Genomic DNA, 19587 nt, shown 5'->3' on the forward strand with positions numbered 1-19587 from the left:
TTGCTAGCCTTATTTCTGTGGACTCTGAGAACAGATATTTCGGATCCCTTTGAAGACTATAGGGCCAAAGGAAATATCCTCCGAAAACAAAGAGAAAGAAGCTTTCTGAGAAACTTATTTGTGTTCTGTGAAATCGTCTCACAGAGTTACAGCTTTCCCCTCAAGAAGCCTCTCGCTAGGACAGCTCTTGTGGAATTGGCAAAGTGATATTTGGAAACCCATAGAGGGCTATGGTGAAAAAGTAAATATCCTCAGTTGAAATCTGGAAAGAAGCTTTCTGAGAAACAGCTGAGTGTTCTGTTAATTCATCTCACAGAGTTACATCTGTATTTCGTGGATCTCTTTGCTAGACTTATTTCTGTGGAATCTGAGAACACATATTTCGGATCCCTTTGAAGACTATAGGGCCAAAGGAAATATCTTCCGATATCAAAGAGAAAGAAGCTTTCTGAGAAACTTCTTTGTGTTCTCTGAAATCATCTCACAGAGTTACAGCTTTCCTCTGAAGAATCCTTTCGCTAAGACAGTTCTTGTGGAATTGCTAAAGTGATATTTGGAAGGCCGTAGAGGGCTTTGGTGAAAAAGGAAATATCCTCAGATGAAATCTGGAAAGAAGCTTTCTGAGAAACATCTGAGTGTTCTGTTAATTCATCTCACAGAGTTACATCTGTATTTCGTGGATCTCTTTGCTAGCCTTATTTCTGTGGAATCTAAGAACACATATTTCGGATCTCTTTGAAGACTATAGGGCCAAAGGAAATATCCTCCGATAACAAAGAGAAAGAACCTTTCTGAGAAACTTCTTTGTGATCTGTGAAATCATCTCACAGAGTTACAGCTTTCCCCTCAAGAAGCCTTTCGCTAAGACAGTTCTTGTTGAATTGGCAAAGTGATATTTGGAAGCCCTTCGAGGGCTATGGTGAAAAAGGAAATATCCTCAGATGAAATCTGGAAAGAAGCTTTCTGAGAAAATGCTCTGTGATGTGTGACTTCCACTCACAGAGTTGCATCTGTATTTCGTAGATCTCTTTGCTAGCCTTATTTCTGTGGAATCTGAGAACAGATATTTCGGATCCCTTTGAAGACTAAAAGGCCAAAGGAAATATCCTCCGATAACAAAGAGAAAGAAGCTTTCTGAGAAACTTCTTTGTGTTCTGTGAAATCATCTCACAGAGTTACAGCTTTCCCCTCAAGAAGCCTTTCGCTAAGACAGTTCATGTGGAATTGGCAAAGTGATATTTGGAAGCCCTTAGAGGGCTCTGGTGAAAAAGGAAATATCCTCAGATGAATTCTGGAAGGAAGCTTTCTGAGAAACTGCTGGGTGTTCTCTTAATTCATCTCACAGAGTTACATCTGTATTTCGTGGATCTCTTCGCTAGACTTATTTCTGTGGAATCTGAGAACAGATATTTCGGATCCCTTTGAAGACTATAGGGCCTAAGGAAATATCCTCCGATCACAAAGAGAAAGAAGCTTTTTGAGAAAATTCTTTGTGTTCTGTGAAATCATCTCACAGAGTTAGAGCTTTCTCCTCAAGAAGCCTTTCGCTAAGACAGTTCTTCTGGAATTGGCAAAGTGATATTTGGAAGCCCATAGTAGGCTATGGTGAAAAAGGAAATATCCACAGATGAAATCTGGAAAGAAGCTTTCTGAGAAACTGCTGAGTGTTCTGTTAATTCATCTCACAGAGTAACATCTGTATTTCGTGGATCTCTTTGCTAGTCTTATTTCTGTGGAATCTGAGAACAGATATTTCGGATTCCTTTGAAGACTATAGGGCCAAAGGAAATATCCTCCGATAACAAAGAGAAAGAAGCTTTCTGAGAAACTTGCCTGTGTTCTGTGAAATCATCTCACAGAGTTACAGCTTTACCCTCAAGAAGACTTTCGCTAAGACAGTTCTTGTGGAATTGGCAAAGTGATATTTGGAAGCCCATAGAGGGCTATGGTGAAAAAGGAAATATCCTAAGATGAAATCTGGAAAGAAGCTTTGTGAGAAAATGCTCTGTGATGTGTGACTTCCACTCACAGAGTTATATCTGTATTTCATAGATCTCTTTGCTAGCCTTATTTCTGTGGAATCTGAGAACAGATATTTCGGATCCCTTTGAAGACTAAAAGGCCAAAGGAAATATCCTCCGATAACAAAGAGAAAGAAGCTTTCTGAGAAACTTCTTTGTGTTCTGTGAAATCATCTCACAGAGTTACAGCTTTCCCCTCAGGAAGCCTTTCGCTAAGACAGTTCTTGTGGAATTGGCAATGTGATATTTGGAAGCCCGTAGAGGGCTCTGGTGAAAAAGGAAATATCCTCAGATGAAATCTGGAAAGAAGCTTTCTGAGAAACAGCTGAGAATTCTGTTAATTCATCTCACACAGTTACATCTGTATTTCGTGGATCTCTTTGCTAGCCTCATTTCTGTGGAATCTGAGAACAGATATTTCGGATCCCTTTGAAGACTATAGGGCCAAAGGAAATATCCTCCGATAACAAAGAGAAAGAAGCTTTCTGAGAAACTTCTTTGTGTTCTGTGAAATCATCTCACAGAGTTACAGCTTTCCCCTCAAGAAACCTTTCGCTAAGACAGTTCTTGTTGAATTTGCAAAGTGATATTTGGAAGCCCTTCGAGGGCTATGGTGAAAAAGGAAATATCCTCAGATGAAATCTGGAAAGAAGCTTTCTGAGAAAATGCTCTGTGATGTGTGACTTCCACTCACAGAGTTACATCTGTATTTCGTAGATCTCTTTGCTAGCCTTATTTCTGTGGAATCTGAGAACAGATATTTCGGATCCCTTTGAAGACTAAAAGGCCAAAGGAAATATCCTCCGATAACAAAGAGAAAGAAGCTTTCTGAGAAACTTCTTTGTGTTCTGTGAAATCATCTCACAGAGTTACAGCTTTCCCCTCAAGAAGCCTTTCGCTAAGACAGTTCATGTGGAATTGGCAAAGTGATATTTGCAAGCCCTTAGAGGGCTATGGTGAAAAAGGAAATATCCTCAGATGAATTCTGGAAGGAAGCTTTCTGAGAAACTGCTGAGTGTTCTCTTAATTCATCTCACAGAGTTACATCTGTATTTCGTGGATCTCTTCGCTAGACTTATTTCTGTGGAATCTGAGAACAGATATTTCGGATCCCTTTGAAGACTATAGGGCCTAAGGAAATACCCTCCGATCACAAAGAGAAAGAAGCTTTTTGAGAAAATTCTTTGTGTTCTGTGAAATCATCACACAGAGTTAGAGCTTTCTCCTCAAGAAGCCTTTCGCTAAGACAGTTCTTGTGGAATTGGCAAAGTGATATTTGGAAGCCCATAGTGGGCTATGGTGAAAAAGGAAATATCCACAGATGAAATCTGGAAAGAAGCTTTCTGAGAAACTGCTGAGTGTTCTGTTAATTCATCTCACAGAGTAACATCTGTATTTGGTGGATCTCTTTGCTAGTCTTATTTCTGTGGAATCTGAGAACAGATATTTCGGATTCCTTTGAAGACTATAGGGCCAAAGGAAATATCCTCCGATAACAAAGAGAAAGAAGCTTTCTGAGAAACTTGCCTGTGTTCTGTGAAATCATCTCACAGAGTTACAGCTTTACCCTCAAGAAGACTTTCGCTAAGACAGTTCTTGTGGAATTGGCAAAGTGATATTTGGAAGCCCATAGAGGGCTATGGTGAAAAAGGAAATATCCTAAGATGAAATCTGGAAAGAAGCTTTGTGAGAAAATGCTCTGTGATGTGTGACTTCCACTCACAGAGTTATATCTGTATTTCGTAGATCTCTTTGCTAGCCTTATTTCTGTGGAATCTGAGAACAGATATTTCGGATCCCTTTGAAGACTATAAGGCCAAAGGAAATATCCTCCGATAACAAAGAGAAAGAAGCTTTCTGAGAAACTTCTTTGTGTTCTGTGAAATCATCTCACAGAGTTACAGCTTTCCCCTCAGGAAGCGTTTCGCTAAGACAGTTCTTGTGGAATTGGCAAAGTGATATTTGGAAGCCCGTAGAGGGCTTTGGTGAGAAAGGAAATATCCTCAGATGAAATCTGGAAAGAAGCTTTCTGAGAAACAGCTGAGTGTTCTGTTAATTCATCTCACAGAGTTACATCTGTATTTCGTGGATCTCTTTGCTAGCCTTATTTCTGTGGAATCTGAGAACACATATTTCGGATCCCTTTGAAGACTATTGGGCCAAAGGAAATATCCTCCGATAACAAAGAGAAAGATGCTTTCTGAGAAACTTCTTTGTGTTCTGTGAAATCATCTCACAGAGTTACAGCTTTCCCCTCAAGAAGCCTTTCGCTGAGACAGCTCATGTGGAATTGGCAAAGTGATATTTGGAAGACCATAGAGGGCTATGGTGAAAAAGGAAATATCCTCAGATGAAATCCGGAAAGAAGCTTTCTGAGAAGCTGCTGAGTGTTCTCTTAATTCATCTCAGAGAGTTACATCTGTATTTCGTGGATCTCTGTGCTAGACTTATTTCTGTGGAATCTGAGAACAGATATTTCGGATCCCTTTGAAGACTATAGGGCCAAACGAAATATCCTCCGATAGCAAAGAGAAAGAAGCTTTCTGAGAAACTTCTTTGTGTTCTGTGAAATCATCTCACAGAGTTACAGCTTTCCCCTCAAGAAGCCTTTCGCTAAGACAGTTCTTGTGGAATTGGCAAAGTGATATTTGGAAGACCGTAGAGGGCTTTGGTGAAAAAGGAAATATCCTCAGATGAAATCTGGAAAGAAGCTTTCTGAGAAACAGCTGAGTGTTCTCTTAATTCATCTCACAGAGTTACATCTGTATTTCGTGGATCTCTTTGCTAGCCTTATTTCTGTGGAATCTGAGAACACATATTTCGGATCCCTTTGAAGACTATAGGGCCTAAGGAAATATCCTCCGATCACAAAGAGAAAGAAGCTTTTTGAGAAAATTCTTTGTGTTCTGTGAAATCATCTCACAGAGTTAGAGCTTTCTCCTCAAGAAGCCTTTCGCTAAGACAGTTTTTGTGGAATTGGCAAAGTGATATTTGGAAGCCCTTAGAGGGCAATGGTGGAAAAGGAAATATCCTCACATGAAATCTGGAAAGAAGCTTTCTGAGAAAATGCTCTGTGATGTGTGACTTCCACTCACAGAGTTACCTCTGTATTTCGTGGATCTCTTTGCTACCCTTATTTCTGTGATATCTGAGAAGAGATATTTCGGATCACTTTGAAGACAATAGGGCCAATAGAAATATCCTCGGATAACAAAGAGAAAGAAGCTTTCTGAGAAACTTCTTTGTGTTCTGTGAAATCATCTCACAAGGTTACAGCTTTCCCCTAAGAAGCCTTTCGCTAAGACAGTTCTTGTGGAATTGGCAAAGTGATATTTGGAAGCCCATAGAGGGCTATGGTGAAAAAGGAAATATCCTCAGATGAAATCTGGAAAGAAGCTTTCTGAGAAACTGCTGAGTGTTCTGTTAATTCATCTCACAGGATTACATCTGTATTTTGTGGATCTCTTTGTTAGCCTTATTTCTGTGGAATCTGAGAACAGATATTTCGGATCCCGTTGAAGATTATAGTGCCTAAGGAAATATCCTCCGATAACAAAGAGAAAGAAGCTTTCTGAGAAACTTCTTTGTGTTCTGTGAAACAATCTCACTGAGTTACAGCTTTCCTCTCAAGAAGACTTTCGCTAAGACAGTTCTTGTGGAATTGGCAAAGTGATATTTGGAAGCCCATAGAGGGCTATGGTGAAAAAGGAAATATCCTGAGATGAAATCTGGAAAGAAGCTTTCTGAGAAACTGCTTAGTGTTCTGTTAATTCATCTCACAGAGTTACATCTGTATTTCGTGCATCTCTTTGCTAGACTTATTTCTGTGGAATCTGAGAACACATATTTCGGATTCCTTTGAAGACGATAGGGCCACAGGAAATATCCTTCGATAACAAAGAGAAAGAAGCTTTCTGAGAAACTTCTTTGTGTTCTGTGAAATCATCTCACAAATTTACAGCTTTCCCCTCAAGAAGCCTTTCGCTAAGACAGTTCTTGTGGAATTGGAAAAGTGACATTTGGAAGCCCATAGAGGGCTATGGTGAAAAAGGAAACATCTTCAGATGAAATCTGGAAAGAATCTTTATGAGAAACTGCTGAGTGTTCTCTTAATTCTTCTCACAGAGTAACATCTGTATTTCGTGGATCTCTTTGCTAGCCTTATTTCTGTTTAATCTGAGAACAGATATTTCTGATCCCTTTGAAGACTATAGGGCCAAAGGAAATATCCTCCGATAACAAAGAGAAAGAAGCTTTCTGAGAAACTTCCCTGTGTTCTGTGAAATCATCTCACAGAGTTACAGCTTTCCCCTCAAGAAGCTTTTCTCTAAGACAGTTCTTGTGGAATTGGCAAAGTGATATTTGGAAGCCCATAGAGGGCTATGGTGAAAAAGGAAATATCCTCAGATGAAATCTGGAAAGAAGCTTTCTGAGAAACTGCTGAGTGTTCTGTTAATTCATCTCACAGGATTACATCTGTATTTTGTGGATCTCTTTGTTAGCCTTATTTCTGTGGAATCTGAGAACAGATATTTCGGATCCCGTTGAAGATTATAGTGCCTAAGGAAATATCCTCCGATAACAAAGAGAAAGAAGCTTTCTGAGAAACTTCTTTGTGTTCTGTGAAATCATCTCACAGAGTTACAGCTTTCCCCTCAAGAAGCCTTTCACTAAGACAGTTCTTGTGGAATTGGCAAAGTGATATTTGGAAGCCCTTAGAGGGCTATGGTGAAAAAGGAAATATCCTCAGATGAAATCTGGAAAGAAGCTTTCTGAGAAACTGCATAGTGTTCTGTTAATTCATCTCACAGAGTTACATCTGTATTTCGTGGATCTTTTTGCTTGCCTTATTTCTGTGGAATCTGAGAACAGATATTTCGGATCCCCTGGAAGACTATAGTGCCTAAGGAAATATCCTCCGATAACAAAGAGAAAGAAGCTTTCTGAGAAACTTCTTTGTGTTCTGTGAAATCATCTCACAGAGTTAAAACTTTCCCCTCAGGAAGCCTTTCGCTAAGAGAGTTCTTGTGGAATTGGCAAAGTGATATTTGGAAGCCCATAGAGGTCTATGGTGAAAAAGGAAATATCCTCACATGAAATCTGGAAAGAAGCTTTCTGAGAAACTGCATAGTGTTCTGTTAGTTCATCTCACAGAGTTACATCTGTATTTCGTGGATCTCTTTCTAGCCTTATTTCTGTGGAATCTGAGAAAAGATATTTCCGATCCCTTTGAAGACTATAGGGCCAAAAGAAATATCCTCCGATAACAAAGAGAAAGAAGCTTTCTGAGAAACTTCTTTGTGTTCTGTGAAATCATCTCACAGAGTTACAGCTTTCCCTTCTAGAAGCCTTTCGCTAAGACAGTTCTTGTGGAATTGGCAAAGTGATATTTGGAAGCCCTTAGAGGGCTATGGTGAAATGGAAATATCCTCAGATGAAATCGGAAAGAAGCTTTCTGAGAAACTGCTTAGTGTTCTGTTAATTCAGGTCACAGAGTTACATCTGTATTTCGTGGATCTCTTTGCTAGCCTTATTTCTGTGGAATCTGAGAACAGATATTGCGGATCCCTTGAAGACTATAGGGACAAAGGAAATATCCTCCGATAACAAAGAGAAAGAAACTTGGTGAGAAACTTCTTTGTTTTCTGTGAAACCGTCTCACAGAGTTACAGCTTTCCCCTCAAGAAGCCTCTCACTCGGACAGTTCTTGTGGAATTGGCAAAGTGATATTTGGAAGCCCATAGAGGGCTATGGTGAAAAAGGAAGTATCCTCAGATGAAATCTGGAAAGAAGCCTTCTGAGAAAGTGCTGAGTGTTCTGTTAATTCATCTCACAGAATTACATCTGTATTTCCTGTATCTCTTTGCTAGCCTTATTTCTGTGGAATCTGAGAACAGATATTTCAGATCCCTTTGAAGACTATAGGCCAAAAGGAAATATCCTCCGATAACAAAAAGAAAGAAGCTTTCTGAGAAACTTCTTTGTGTTCTGTGAAATCATCTCACAGAGTTACAGCTTTCCCCTCAAGAAGCCTTTCGCTAAGACAGTTCTTGTGGAATTGGCAAAGTGATATTTAGAAGCCCATAGAGGGCAAAGGTGAAAAACGAAATATCCTCACATGAAATCTCGAAAGAAGCTTTCTGAGAAATTGCTTAGTGTTCTGTTAATTCATCTCACAGAGTTACATCTGTATTTCGTGGATCTCTTTTTTAGCCTTATTTCTGTGGAATCTGAGAACAGATAATTCGGATCCCTTTGGAGACTACAGGGCCAAAGGAAATATCCTCCGATAACAAAGAGAAAGAAGCTTTTTGAGAAACTTCTTTGTGTTCTGTGAAATCATCTCACAGAGTTACAGGTTTCTCTCAAGAAGCCTTTCGCTAAGACATATCTTGTGGCCTTGGCAAAGTGATATTTGGAAGCCCTTAGAGGGCTTGTGAAAAAGGGAAATATCCTCAGATGAAATCTGGCAAGAAGCTTTCTGAGAAACTGCTTAGTGTTCTGTTAATTCATCTCACAGAGTTACATCTGTATTTTGTGGATCTCTTTGCTAGCCTTATTTCTGTGGAATCTGAGAACAGATATTTCGGATCCCTTTGAAGACTATAGTGCCTAAGGAAATATCCTCCGATAACAAAGAGAAAGAAGCTTTCTGAGAAACTTCCCTGTGTTCTGTGAAATCATCTCACAGAGTTACTGCTTTCCCCTCAAGAAGCCTCTCGCTAGGACAGTTCTTGTGGAATTGGCAAAGTGATATTTGGAAGCCCATGGAGGGCTATGGTGAAAAAGGAAATATCCTCAGATGAAACCTGGAAAGAAGCTTTCTGAGAAACTGCTTAGTGTTTTGTTATTTCATCTCACACAGTTACATGTTTATTTTGCGGATCTCTTTGCTAGCCTTATTTCTGTGGAATCTGAGAACACATATTTCTGATCCCTTTGAAGACTATAGTGCCTAAGGAAATATCCTCCGATAACAAAGAGAAAGAAGCTTTCTGAGAAACTTCTTTGTGTTCTGTGAAATCATCTCACAGAGTTACAGCTTTCCCCTCAAGAAGCCTTGCGCTAAGACAGTTCTTGTGGCCTTGGCAAAGTGATATTTGGAAGCCCTTAGACGGCTTGTGAAAAAGGAAATATCCTCAGATGAAATCTGGAAAGAGGTTTCTGAGAAAATTCTTAGTGTTCTGTTAATTCATCTCACAGAGTTGCATCTGTATTTCGTGGATCTCTTTCTAGCCTTATTTCTGTGGAATCTGAGAACAGATATTTCGGAACCCTTTGAAGACTATAGGGCCAAAGGAAATAACCTCATATAACAAAGAGAAAGAAGCTTTCTGAGAAACTTCTTTGTGTTCTGTGAAATCATCTCACAGAGTTACAGCTTTCCCCTCAAGAAGACTCTCGCTAAGACAGTTCTTGTAGAATTGGCAAAGTGATATTTGGAAGCCCATTGAGGCCTATGGTGAAAAGGGAAATATCCTCAGATGACATGTGGAAAGAAGTTTTCTGAGAAACTGCTTAGTGTTCTGTTAATTCATCTCACAGAGTTACGTCTGTATTTCGTGGATCTCTTTGCTAGCCTTATTTCTGTGGAATCTGAGAACAGATATTTCGGAACCCTTTGGAGACTATAGGGCCAAAGGAAATATCCTCCGATAACAAAGAGAAAAAAGATTTTTGAGAAACTTCTTTGTGTTCTGTGAAATCATCTCACAGAGTTACACCTTTCCCCTCAGGAAGCCTTTCGCTAGGACAGTGCTTGTGGAATTGGCAAAGTGATATTTGGAAGCCTATAGAGGGCTATGGTGAAAAAGGAAATATCCTCAGATGAAATCTGTAAAGAAGCTTTCCGAGAAACTGCTTAGTGTTCTGTTAATTCATCTCACAGAATTACATCTTTATTTTGTGGATCTCTTTCTTAGCCTTATTTCTGTGCAATCTGAGAACAGATATTTTTGATCCCGTTGAAGATTATAGTGCGTAAGGAAATATCCTCCGATAACAAAGAGAAAGAAGCTTTCTGAGAAACTTCTTTGTGTTCTGTGAAATCATCTCACAGAGTTACAGCTTTACCCTCAAGAAGCCTTTCACTAAGACAGTTCTTGTGGAATTGACAAAGTGATATTTGGAAGCCCTTAGAGGTCTATGGTGAAAAAGGAAATATCCTCACACGAAATCTGGAAAGAAGCTTTCTGAGAAACTGCATAGTGTTCTGTTAGTTCATCTCACAGAGTTACATCTGTATTTCGTGGATCTCTTTCTAGCCTTATTTCTGTGGAATCTGAGAAAAGATATTTCCGATCCCTTTGAAGACTATAGGGCCAAAAGAAATATCCTCCGATAACAAAGAGAAAGAAGCTTTCTGAGAAACTTCTTTGTGTTCTGTGAAATCATCTCACAGAGTTACAGCTTTCCCTTCTAGAAGCCTTTCGCTAAGACAGTTCTTGTGGAATTGGCAAAGTGATATTTGAAAGCCCATAGAGGGCTATGGTGAAATGGAAATATCCTCAGATGAAATCGGAAAGAAGCTTTCTGAGAAACTGCTTAGTGTTCTGTTAATTCATCTCACAGAGTTACATCTGTATTTCGTGGATCTCTTTGCTAGCCTTATTTCTGTGGAATCTGAGAACAGATATTGCGGATCCCTTTGAAGACTATAGGGACAAAGGAAATATCCTCCGATAACAAAGAGAAAGAAGCTTTCTGAGAAACTTCCCTGTGTTCTGTGAAATCATCTCACAGAGTTACAGCTTTCCCCTCAAGAAGCCTTTCGCTAAGACAGTTCTTGTGGAATTGGCAAAGTGATATTTGGAAGGCCCTAGAGGACTATGGTGAAAAAGGAAATATCCTCAGATGAAATCTGGAAAGAAGCTCTCTGAGAAACTGGTGAGTGTTCTGTTAATTCATCTCACAGAGTTACATCTGTATTTCGTGGATCTCTTTGCTAGCCTTATTTCTGTGGACTCTGAGAACAGATATTTCGGATCCCTTTAAGGACTATAGGGCCAAAGGAAATATCCTCCGATAACAAAGAGAAAGAAGCTTGGTGAGAAACTTCTTTGTTTTCTGTGAAATCGTCTCACAGAGTTACAGCTTTCCCCTCAAGAAGCCTCTCACTCGGACAGTTCTTGTGGAATTGGCAAAGTGATATTTGGAAGCCCATAGAGGGCTATGGTGAAAAAGGAAGTATCCTCAGATGAAATCTGGAAAGAAGCCTTCTGAGAAACTGCTGAGTGTTCTGTTAATTCATCTCACAGAATTACATCTGTATTTCCTGTATCTCTTTGCTAGCCTTATTTCTGTGGAATCTGAGAACAGATATTTCAGATCCCTTTGAAGACTATAGGCCAAAAGGAAATATCCTCCGATAACAAAAAGAAAGAAGCTTTCTGAGAAACTTCTTTGCGTTCTGTGAAATCATCTCACAGAGTTACAGCTTTCCCCTCAAGAAGCCTTTCGCTAAGACAGTTCTTGTGGAATTGGCAATGTGATATTTAGAAGCCCATAGAGGGCAAAGGTGAAAAACGAAATATCCTCACATGAAATCTGGAAAGAAGCTTTCTGAGAAATTGCTTAGTGTTCTGTTAATTCATCTCACAGAGTTACATCTGTATTTCGTGGATCTCTTTTTTAGCCTTATTTCTGTGGAATCTGAGAACAGATATTTCGGATCACTTTGGAGACTACAGGGCCAAAGGAAATATCCTCCGATAACAAAGAGAAAGAAGCTTTTTGAGAAACTTCTTTGTGTTCTGTGAAATCATCTCACAGAGTTACAGGTTTCCCTCAAGAAGCCTTTCGCTAAGACATTTCTTGTGGAATTGGCAAAGTGATATTTGGAAGCCCTTAGAGGGTTTGTGAAAAAGGGAAATATCCTCAGATGAAATCTGGAAAGAAGCTTTCTGAGAAACTTCTTAGTGTTCTGTTAATTCATCTCACAGAGTTACATCTGTATTTTGTGGATCTCTTTGCTAGCCTTATTTCTGTGGAATCTGAGAACAGATATTTCGGATCCCTTTGAAGACTATAGTGCCTAAGGAAATATCCTCCGATAACAAAGAGAAAGAAGCTTTCTGAGAAACTTGCCTGTGTTCTGTGAAATCATCTCACAGAGTTACTGCTTTCCCCTCAAGAAGCCTCTCGCTAGGACAGTTCTTGTGGAATTGGCAAAGTGATATTTGGAAGCCCATAGAGGGCTATGGTGAAAAAGGAAATATCCTCAGATGAAACCTGGAAAGAAGCTTTCTGAGAAACTGCTTAGTGTTTTGTTATTTCATCTCACACAGTTACATGTTTATTTTGCGGATCTCTTTGCTAGCCTTATTTCTGTGGAATCTGAGAACACATATTTCTGATCCCTTTGAAGACTATAGTGCCTAAGGAAATATCCTCCGATAACAAAGAGAAAGAAGCTTTCTGAGAAACTTCTTTGTGTTCTGTGAAATCATCTCACAGAGTTACAGCTTTCCCCTCAAGAAGCCTTGCGCTAAGACAGTTCTTGAGGCCTTGGCAAAGTGATATTTGGAAGCCCTTAGACGGCTTGTGAAAAAGGAAATATCCTCAGATGAAATCTGGAAAGAGGTTTCTGAGAAAATTCTTAGTGTTCTGTTAATTCATCTCACAGAGTTACATCTGTATTTCGTGGATCTCTTTGTAGCCTTATTTCTGTGGAATCTGAGAACAGATATTTCGGAACCCTTTGAAGACTATAGGGCCAAAGGAAATAACCTCATATAACAAAGAGAAAGAAGCTTTCTGAGAAACTTCTTTGTGTTCTGTGGAATCATCTCACAGAGTTACAGCTTTCCCCTCAAGAAGCCTCTCGCTAAGACAGTTCTTGTAGAATTGGCAAAGTGATATTTGGAAGCCCATTGAGGCCTATGGTGAAAAGGGAAATATCCTCAGATGACATGTGGAAAGAAGTTTTCTGAGAAACTGCTTAGTGTTCTGTTAATTCATCTCACAGAGTTACGTCTGTATTTCGTGGATCTCTTTGCTAGCCTTATTTCTGTGGAATCTGAGAACAGATATTTCGGAACCCTTTGGAGACTATAGGGCCAAAGGAAATATCCTCCGATAACAAAGAGAAAAAAGATTTTTGAGAAACTTCTTTGTGTTCTGTGAAATCATCTCACAGAGTTACACCTTTCCCCTCAGGAAGCCTTTCGCTAAGACAGTGCTTGTGGAATTGGCAAAGTGATATTTGGAAGCCTATAGAGGGCTATGGTGAAAAAGGAAATATCCTGAGATGAAATCTGTAAAGAAGCTTTCCGAGAAACTGCTTAGTGTTCTGTTAATTCATCTCACAGAATTACATCTTTATTTTGTGGATCTCTTTCTTAGCCTTATTTCTGTGCAATCTGAGAACAGATATTTTTGATCCCGTTGAAGATTATAGTGCCTAAGGAAATATCCTCCGATAACAAAGAGAAAGAAGCTTTCTGAGAAACTTCTTTGTCTTCTGTGAAATCATCTCACAGAGTTTCAGCTTTCCCCTCAAGAAGCCTTTCGCTAAGACAGTTCTTGTGGAATTGGCAAAGTGATATTTGGAAGCCCATAGAGGGCTATGGTGAAAAAGGAAATATCCTCAGATGAAATCTGGAAAGAAGCTTTCTGAGAAACTGCTTAGTGTTCTGTTAATTCATCTCACAGAGTTACATCTGTATTTCGTGGATCTCCTTGCTAGCCTTATTTCTGTGGAATCTGAGAACAGATATTACGGATCCCTTTGAAGACTATAGTGCCTAAGGAAATATCCTCCGATAACAAAGAGAAAGAAGCTTTCTGAGAAACTTTTTGTGTTCTGTGGAATCGTCTCACAGTGTTACAGCTGTCCCCTCAAGAAGCCTCTCGCTAAGACAGTTCTTGTGGAATTGGAAAAGTGATATTTGGAAGCCCGTAGAAGGCTATGGTGAAAAAGGAAATATCCTCACATGAAATCTGGAAAGAAGATTTCTGAAAAACTGCTGAGTGTTCTGTTAATTCATCTCACCCAGTTACATCTGTATTTCGTGGATCTCTTTGCTAGCCTTATTTCTGTGGAATCTGAGAACAGATATTTCGGATCCCTTTGAAGACTATAGGGCCAAAAAAATATCCTCCGATAACAAAGAGAAAGAAGCTTTCTGAGAAACTTCTTTGTGTTCTGTGAAATCATCTCACAGAGTTTCAGCTTTCCCCTCAAGAAGCCTTTCGCTAAGACAGTTCTTGTGGAATTGGCAAAGTGATATTTGGAAGCCCATAGAGGGCTATGGTGAAAAAGGAAATATCCTCAGATGAAATCTGGAAAGAAGCTTTCTGAGAAACTGCTTAGTGTTCTGTTAGTTCATCTCACAGAGTTACATCTGTATTTCGTGGATCTCTTTGCTAGCCTTATTTCTGTGGATTCTGAGAACAGATATTTCGGATCCCTTTGAAGACTATAGGGCTAAAGGAAATATCCTCCGATAACAAAGAGAAAGAAGCTTTCTGAGAAACTTCTTTGTGTTCTGTGAAATCACATCACAGAGTTACAGCTTTCCCCTCAAGAAGCCTTTCGCTAAGACAGTTCTTCTGGAATTGTCAAAGTGATATTTGGAAGCCCATAGAGGGCTATGGTGAAAAAGGAAATATCCTCAGATGAAATCTGGAAAGAAGCTTTCTGAGAAACTGCTGAGTGTTCTGTTAATTCATCTCACAGAGTTGCATCTGTATTTCGTGGATCTCTTTGCTAGCCTTATTTCTGTGGAATCTGAGAACAGATATTTCGGATCCCTTTGAAGACTATAGGGCCAAAAGAAATATCCTCCGATAACAAAGAGAAAGAAGCTTTCTGAGAAACTTATTTGTGTTCTGTGAAATCATCTCACAGAGTTTCAGCTTACCCTTCAAGAAGCCTTTCGCTAAGACAGTTCTTGTGGAATTGGCAAAGTGATATTTGGAAGCCCATAGAGGGCTATGGTGAAAAAGGAAATATCCTCAGATGAAATCTGGAAAGAAGCTTTCTGAGAAACTGCTTAGTGTTCTGTTAATTCATCTCACAGAGTTACATCTGTATTTCGTGGATCTCTTTGCTCGCCTTATTTCTGTGGAATCTGAGAACAGATATTTCGATGCCTGTGAAGACTATAGTGCCTAAGGAAATATCCTCCGATTACAAAGAGATAGAAGCTTTCTGAGAAACTTCTTTGTGTTCCGTGAAATCGTCTCATAGAGTTACAGCTTTCCCCTCAAGAAGCCTCTCGTTAGGACAGTTCTTGTGGAATTGGCAAACTGATATTTGGAAGCCCATAGAGGGCTATGGTGAAAAAGGAAATATCCTCAGATGAAATCTGGAAAGAAGCTTTCTGAGAAACTGCTGAGTGTTCTGTTAATTCATCTCACAGAGTTGCATCTGTATTTCGTGGATCTCTTTTCTAGCCTTATTTCTGTGGAATCTGAGAACAGATATTTCGGATCCCTTTGAAGACTCTAAGGCCAAAAGAAATATCCTCCGATAACAAAGAGAACGAAGCTTTCTGAGAAACTTCTTTGTGTTCTGTGAAATCATCTCACAGAGTTACAGCTTTCCCCTCAAGAATCCTTTCGCTAAGACAATTCTTGTGGAATTGGCAAAGTGATATTTGGAAACCCATAGAGGGCTATGGTGAAAAAGGAAATATCCTCTGATGAAATCTGGAAAGAAGCTTTCTGAGAAACTGCTGAGTGTTCGGTTAATTCATCTCACAGAGTTACATCGGTATTTCGTGGATCTCTTTGCTAGCCTTATTTCTGTGGAATCTGAGAACAGATATTTCGGATCCTTTTGAAGACGATAGGGCCAAAGGAAATATCCTCCGATAAAAAAGAGAAAGAAGCTTTCCGAGAAAATTCTTTGTGTTCTGTGAAATCATCTCAAACAGTTACAGCTTTCCCCTCAAGTAGCCTTTCGCTAAGACAGTTCTTGTGGAATTGTCAAGGTGATATTTGGAAGCCCTTAGAGGGCTATGGTGAAAAAGGAAATATCCTTAGATGAAATCTGGAAAGAAGCTTTCTGAGAAAATGCTCTGTGATGTGTGACTTCCACTCACAGAGTTACATCTGTATTTCGTAGATCTCTTTGCTAGCCTTATTTCTGTGGAATCTGAGAACAGATATTTCGGATCCCTTTGAAGACTATAGGGCAAAAGGAAATATCCTCCGATAACAAAGAGAAAGAAGCTTTCTGAGAAACTTCTTTGTGTTCTGTGAAATCATCTCACAGAGATACAGCTTTCCCCTCAAGAAGCCTTTCGGTAAGACAGTTCTTGTGGAATTGGAAAAGTGATATTTGGAAGCCCGTAGAAGGCTATGGTGAAAAAGGAAATATCCTCACATGAAATCTGGAAAGAAGCTTTCTGAAAAACTGCTGAGTGTTCTGTTAATTCATCTCACCCAGTTACATCTGTATTTCGTGGATCTCTTTGCTAGCCTTATTTCTGTGGAATCTGAGAACAGATATTTCGGATCCCTTTGAAGACTATAGGGCCAAAAGAAATATCCTCGGATAACAAAGAGAAAGAAGCTTTCTGAGAAACTTCTTTGTGTTCTGTGAAATCATCTCACAGAGTTTCAGCTTTCCCCTCAAGAAGCCTTTCGCTAAGACAGTTCTTGTGCTATTGGCAAAGTGATATTTGGAAGCCCATAGAGGGCTATGGTGAAAAAGGAAATATCCTCAGATGAAATCTGGAAAGAAGCTTTCTGAGAAACTGCTTAGTGTTCTGTTAGTTCATCTCACAGAGTTACATCTGTATTTCGTGGATCTCTTTGCTAGCCTTATTTCTGTGGAATCTGAGAACATATATTTCGGATCCCTTTGAAGACTATAGGGCCAAAGGAAATATCCTCCGATAACAAAGAGAAAGAAGCTTTCTGAGAAACTTCTTTGTGTTCTGTGAAATCACATCAGAGAGTTACAGCTTTCCCCTCAAGAAGCCTTTCGCTAAGACAGTTCTTGTGGAATTGTCAAAGTGATATTTGGAAGCCCAAAGAGGGCTATGGTGAAAAAGGAAATATCCTCAGATGAAATCTGGAAAGAAGCTTTCTGAGAAACTGCTGAGTGTTCTGTTAATTCATCTCACAGAGTTGCATCTGTATTTCGTGGATCTCTTTGCTAGCCTTATTTCTGTGGAATCTGAGAACAGATATTTCGGATCCCTTTGAAGACTATAGGGCCAAAGGAAATATCCTCCGATAACAAAGAGAAAGAAGCTTTCTGAGAAACTTTTTGTGTTCTGTGGAATCGTCTCACAGTGTTACAGCTTTCCCCTCAAGAAGCCTCTCGCTAAGACATTTCTTGTGGAATTGGAAAAGTGATATTTGGAAGCCCGTAGAAGGCTATGGTGAAAAAGGAAATATCCTCACATGAAATCTGGAAAGAAGCTTTCTGAAAAACTGCTGAGTGTTCTGTTAATTCATCTCACCCAGTTACATCTGTATTTCGTGGATCTCTTTGCTAGCATTATTTCTGTGGAATCTGAGAACAGATATTTCGGATCCCTTTGAAGACTATAGGGCCAAAAGAAATATCCTCGGATAACAAAGAGAAAGAAGCTTTCTGAGAAACTTCTTTGTGTTCTGTGAAATCACATCAGAGAGTTACAGCTTTCCCCTCAAGAAGCCTTTCGCTAAGACAGTTCTTGTGGAATTGTCAAAGTGATATTTGGAAGCCCAAAGAGGGCTATGGTGAAAAACGAAATATCCTCAGATGAAATCTGGAAAGAAGCTTTCTGAGAAACTGCTGAGTGTTCTGTTAATTCATCTCACAGAGTTGCATCTGTATTTCGTGGATCTCTTTGCTAGCGTTATTTCTGTGGAATCTTAGAACAGATATTTCGGATCCCTTTGAAGACTCTAAGGCCAAAATAAATATCCTCCGATAACAAAGAGAAAGAAGGTTTCTGAGAAACTTCTTTGTGTTCTGTGAAATCATCTCACAGAGTTTCAGCTTTCCCCTCAAGAAGCCTTTCGCTAAGACAGTTCTTGTTGAATTGGCAAAGTGATATTTGGAAACCCATAGTGGGCTATGGTGAAAAAGGAAATATCCTCATATGAAATATGGAAAGAAGCTTTCTGAGAAACTGCTGAGTGTTCTGTTAATTCATCTCACAGAGTTACATCTGTATTTCGTGGATCTCTTTGCTAGCCTTATTTCTGTGGAATCTGAGAACAGATATTTCGGATCCCTTTGAAGACTACAGGGCCAAAGGAAATATCCTCCAATAGCAAAGAGAAAGAAGTTTTCTGAGAAACTTCTTTGTATTCTTTAAAATCATCTCACAGAGTTACAGCTTTCCCCTCAAGAAGCCTTTCGCTAAGACAGTTCTTGTGGAATTGGCAAAGTGATATTTGGAAGCCCATAGAGGGCTATGGTGAAAAAGGAAATATCCTCAGATGAAATCTGGAAAGAAGCTTTCTGAGAATCTGCTGAGTGTTCTGTTAATTCATCTCAGAGAGTTGCATCTGTATTTCGTTGATCTCTTTGCTTGCCTTATTTCTGTGGAATCTGAGAACAGATATTTCGGATCCCGTTGAAGACTATAGGGCCAAAGGAAATATCCTCCGATAACAAAGAGAAAGAAACTTTCTGAGAAACTTCTTTGTGTTCTGTGAAATCGTCTCACAGTGTTACAGCTTTCCCCTCAAGAAGCCTCTCGCTAAGACGGTTCTTGTGGAATTGGCAAAGTGATATTTGGAAGCCCGTAGAGAGCTATGGTGAAAAAGGAAATATCCTCAGATGAAATCTGGAAAGAAGCTTTCTGAGAAACTGCTGAGTGTTCTGTTAATTCATCTCACAGAGTTACATCTGTATTTGGTGGATCTCTTTGCTAGCCTTATTTCTGTGGAATCTGAGAACAGATATTTCGGATCCCTTTGAAGACTATAGGGCCAAAGGAAATATCCTCCGATAGCAAAGAGAAAGAAGTTTTCTGAGAACCTTCTTTGTATTCTTTAAAATCATATCACAGAGTTAGAGCTTTCCCCTCAAGAAGACATTCGCTAAGACAGTTCTTGTGGAATTTGCAAAGTGATATTTGGAAGCCCATAGAGGGCTATGGTGAAAAAGGAAATATCCTCAGATGAAATCTGTAAAGAAGCTTTCAGAGAAACTGCTGAGTGTTCTGTGAATTCATCTCACAGTGTTACATCTGTATTTCGTGGATCTCTTTGCTAGCCTTATTTCTGTGGAATCTGAGAACAGATATTTCGGATCCCTTTGAAGACTATAGGGCCAAAGGAAATATCCTCCGATAACAAAGAGAAAGAAGCTTTCTGAGAAACTTCTTTGTGTTCTGTGAAATCATCTCACAGAGTTTCAGCTTTCCCCTCACGAAGCCTTTCGCTAAGACAGTTCTTGTGGAATTGGCAAAGTGATATTTGGAAGCCCATAGAGGGCTATGATGAAAAAGGAAATATCCTCAGATGAAATCTGGAAAGAAGCTTTCTGAGAAACTGCTTTGTGTTCTGTTAATTCATCTCACAGAGTTACATCTGTATTTCGTGGAACTCTTTGCTCGCCTTATTTCTGTGGAATCTGAGAACAGATATTTCGGATGCCTGTGAAGACTAT

The sequence above is a fragment of the Macaca nemestrina genome, chromosome 7, assembly GCF_043159975.1.
Source record: "Macaca nemestrina isolate mMacNem1 chromosome 7, mMacNem.hap1, whole genome shotgun sequence".
Classification (NCBI taxonomy): Eukaryota; Metazoa; Chordata; class Mammalia; order Primates; family Cercopithecidae; genus Macaca; species Macaca nemestrina.